This window comes from Aplysia californica, unplaced genomic scaffold, assembly GCF_000002075.1.
Source record: "Aplysia californica isolate F4 #8 unplaced genomic scaffold, AplCal3.0 scaffold01081, whole genome shotgun sequence".
NCBI classification, from domain to species: domain Eukaryota; kingdom Metazoa; phylum Mollusca; class Gastropoda; order Aplysiida; family Aplysiidae; genus Aplysia; species Aplysia californica.
In genome coordinates, this window is record NW_004798351.1 from 29417 (window position 1) to 34299 (window position 4883).

A 4883-nucleotide genomic window follows, 5' to 3' on the forward strand; every position below is an offset into this window, starting at 1 on the left:
AGAGAGAGAGAGAGAGAGAGAGAGAGAGAGAGAGAGAGAGAGAGAGAGAGAAAAGAAACACACTATGACCTTTTACATCTAGAAGATTCTGAGCAATGTATGCCACCGCAAATACTGTGACGTCACTTCCTGTTTGACACCTTTTGAATCGAGGAAGAAAAGGTTGGCTGGATATATTTGTGACTATAGTTGTTGCTATATTTGTCCAAGTCATGTAGTCAAAATAACAAGGTGCCAAAATGGCATAGTCTATCCTGCAGGTACACCGCAGGGAGTGTTTGAGTGTACAACATGCGAAAATAGAGCGTGTGTGTGGTTTCTTTTTTGGTGGAGGGGGGGACTGCGTTGATGGTCTTGTAGTTGGGTTGTTGGGCTCGCAATCGAGAGGTCGTGTGTTTGAACTCGGTTGGGGCCTGACGTAGCGTCCTTGGAAAAGTCACTTTGCACTACTTTTAGTTGCATCATCTAGGTAGAAATAGGAACCGGGCTATTGACAGCGAAATACGAAATGTCTCGTCAGTTAATTGGTGTATGAGCGCTTTATTGACCGCTTGAACTGTAGCTTCTGCCTGCCAAGGTTAACCCGGGCTGAGATGGATACAACGTCTTAGTAGGAAGACAGAGTTACACGATAAAAAATGTCTCCCTTCTCCTGTGTTACTAACCGCTATACCACAGACGCCGGTCTGATTGTAACATGGCTGTAATTATTTTTGTCAAGTTCCCCCAAAAACTTTTTTTGGTTCCAAAATAGGAAAGGTGGCAGCAGGATGGTTTTAGGCTTATTATTAATTTGTCCTGGATGACATCCATCATTAATCTCTCTCTCTCTCTCTCTCTCTCTCTCTCTCTCTCTCTCTCTCTCCCTCTCTCTTTTTCTTTCTTTCTCTCTCTTCCCAATACGTAAACCGCACCCTTTGTCTGTTGTATCATCGCCATTGATGTTCTTGCACCGAAGGGGATATCAATGAACGTAGACGGTTAGAGCAAACCACTAGCTGAACGCCCTGTTTTGAGCGCCCACCCAAGATCTAAGACTCACTTCACGAGCATCAGTCATCGATCAGCCTAGTGCCACATTCGTTTCGGGAGGAATTGCAAGCGTGCAGGTGAAAACTCTCGTCTGCTGACGACTCCAGTGAGACAACTTGAAATTTTTTTTTAAAAAGCTTTTAATGACTCCCCCCTCTCCCAACCACCACCATCCAGCCACCTTAATAACAGTCTCATGATGGTTAGCTAGGGAAAATGATAACCATTAAGAAGCACTGTTTTTTTTTGTGGTGGTTGTTTTTTTGCTTGATATGTTTTACTTAACATTGATAATGATTTCATTATGAACCGTATTTCTCAGGATTAAGCCATATTTGAAATAAATCCAATCTTTCACTCGGCACTATTTGAACGGACATTTGGCTGGAAATAAAAATAAAATGGGTACTCGCGATTTTCTTTTGTCCAATTTTGTACTTAGTTTTCATTTTAAAATCTAAAACAGTTTTCAAAAGATTTGTGGAACTTTGGGTTATTATTTTCTTTAACTAGTGTTTATTATTTCTGCTTAGACTACTTAGATCTAGAATAAACAGGGTTTTCAAAGTTTATCCTGTCATTTTGGCTAAAATATGTAGAAATTAACAATCTTGTCTTCGGAATGCGAAAATTGTTTTGAAGTTACTGGCAATCAGAATCCTGACCGTGGTTGTAATTGAGGACGTCAGTTCGATATCTGTGTAGGACAGAATATATCCTATCACCTCTCCCTATCTTTCTGCTAGAATCCATCCTCCTCCAACGCCCAGGCAGTCCTTATAGACGGGATCGGCACACAACAGACATCGGAAATGATCCAATTTGTGCTTACGGGGGCGTAAACCATTTACAATTACCTCACGGCGTTGGCGGTCATGCTCTACCACTCTTATGGAGAGAGTGACTATTTTAAGCACGCACGGTAGACTTACTCCGTGAACACGGTCTTGTTTATTCAACAAAGCGTAACCCGAGACATTTTGAACAATAAAAAAGGAAAGTATTTCACTATATCTTGCAGCTGTTCAAAAACGTTCTTGCTTTGAAGATTTTCCTCACCTGAAAAAGTTTTAGTTTCCCTCGAAAGTGCCAGACGAATGGGATCAATTCAAAAACGTTTCTTTTCTAATTGGCAGCTCAGTATTGCGCAGCGGTTCCCACGTATTTTTACAATTTTACAGTTCCAATATTGGAAGGGAGACAGAGGGATTATTTTAGGTTTATTATTCTGTCTTGTCTGACATCATAAATCTATCTTCTCTGTCTCTCTGTCTCTCTGCCTCTCTGTCTCTTTGTCTCTTTTTCTATCTCTATATCTGTCTCTGTCTGTCTGTCTGTCTGTCTGCCTGTCTGTGTGTCTGTCTGTCTGCTGTCTGTCTCTGTCTCTGTCTCTGTCTCTGTCTCCGTCTCTGTCTCTGTCTCTGTCTCTCTCTCTCTCTTTCTCTCTCTCTCTCTTCTCTCTCTGTTTCTGTTTCTCTTCCACTCCCCAAAGGTGTTTTGAACAAATTAAGCAGACCAGGAACTGTTAACGAACAAACAAGCACATCAACACAATAACGGCCAGTCAGTGCAAGGAAAAATCTAGACAGACAGAAGCAAAGGAGGAAAAAAGAAGAAATAATATGATCAACCAGTGGCACTGCCCTTCTACCAAAAAGCGAAACATATTATGCTAAAAAACACGTATACATTCATGTGCACACTACGTAACATCCATTTATACACCATGCAAAATTGGTGGCTGTGTTGCAGTAGTTAGGTACTTGGCTGTCGCACCCAGGGGATCCGACCAAGTTGGGAATAAACTTGTCCACGGTCAATGCAGGTGTTATAGTACGAAAATAAAAGTAGGTGCGTCGCAAAATCGAAGTTCGAACAGTCTGGTATAATTGTCCAAGAATTCAAACTGGTAGTGAAGTGCCTGGAAAACTCACTCAGATTATAATATCATACTCATGAACAAAGAAAGTGTAGGCCTATACTTTTTCCAATGCGCGTGTGTTTATAGGCAAGTTGTTATGAACTGCGTTGTTGACAATAGACGACTCGTGCCCCCTCCTCCCCCCCTCGCTTTCCAATCACTGTTGAGTTGCAGTTCTCTGCCACAACGCACCAGGTGATCTTTTGGGTTCTTGGGCCTCCAACACAGGTTAACATCTAAATTCTGTCAGATAAAGTTCAGTCTGTTGGCGCAGGTGGCAAAACAGTTCGGTGTCAGATTTGTACGTCAATCCGTTTGAAGCTACTGAGTATACTTTCAAAGGTATCAACTATTCGTTCTTTTTAAAAACAAAGGCCAACACAAACGAATTTTTTATAGTTTAGTTTAAAAAGATAATATGTTCTTATTTTAGAACATATTTATCAATTTCTGAAAACTTTTATGAAGTGTATATTTTCTTTTGAGCATGAGTGTGTTGACACATATTATATAGACATGTTTTTATATTCTCTTTATATGTGTTCTGGTGCATTTTTCGTTTGGCTCTCTCTCATACACATAAAAACAAACAAACAAACACACACACGCAAGCACACACACACACACACACACACACACACACACACACACACACACACACACTGGCGCCACACATACAAAGAAACACACCTACACATACACCACCATCTCCCCCTTAACAAATCTCAAGAAAAAACCCCTCAGTTTTAAATAATATTTTGGACGTATTCAAATATGTTAAAGGCCTTTGAGAACAATACTCGGATTTCAAAAGACCTCTAGAGATATTTATCTTTTCCAAATAACCCAAATTGCCCAAAAAGGAAGTGCAAGAGTATTAATCGGATTTAAAATTCTAAAAATCTCATTCCTTCTTATTGAAAAAAACAACCGCATTTCAAGAAATCAAAACTCACGAAATAGAGTTAAAACAATAGTGGAAAGTGGATCTACCCGCCTGGACCGCGCTTTCAAAGTATTAAAGTCGAGGGATAGGAAATTGCACTTTCGGAGAAAGACAAGTGTGGGACTGGACCTCCGGAACACTTATGTCGTAAGCCGACCGTTCTACCTCTAAGCCATTTGCCTTAGAGGCCGGCTCATCTCGTGCCTGGGTGCAGTATTCTTCACAATTACGGCAAGATCCTCTGGTCTAAACTGTGGAAATCTGGGGGAATTGTGGGCTGATCTCAGGCTCATTTCACACAGGAAGAGGAAGAAATGAATGTCAAGGTATTCTTCTCTTCCGTCTCATTTCTCTCCGCTTGATTTTGTGCTTGTCTGCACGTTTGTCTTTCTTTTGTTATAGAATGCATGTTATCAACACATCCACTCACATACTACACATATTTCTTCACATACACACAAACAATCACATCCACACGTACATTCACCAGGGGCGGCTCGTGGGTCTGAAAAATGGGCGTGCACAATTAAGCTATCTTAGGCTGAAGATAATCAAGGGCAGAGTAAATGGGATGGTGTATAATTTTAGGATCTTTGGGTTGGTGAAGGAAGACCTTGTGCTTTTATATATTTTCATTTTTTTTTACTTGTGGCTTTGACTTATATAACTAAATCTGGTTGTTAGCTAAACGTCAATTTCATTCATCCTTCATTAGAACTGAACACTCAAGTAATACCTTTCACCACTCCACTACAAAACCGTTCAAAAGCACAACTCATAGGACGGTGACTTAAGTATGTCACGTTCACCTCTCTCAGGTTCACGGTCACAGAGTCACTTAAAATAGCGACAAGACAATGAACCAATCACAATTCACTTGAGCACTCCGCTGGATTGCTCAGGGGCCCACATAATTTGGGCATGGAATAGTGCACAGTCTATGGCGTTTATTTTTAGATTGCCTACTGTGGGCTATGTTTCGGC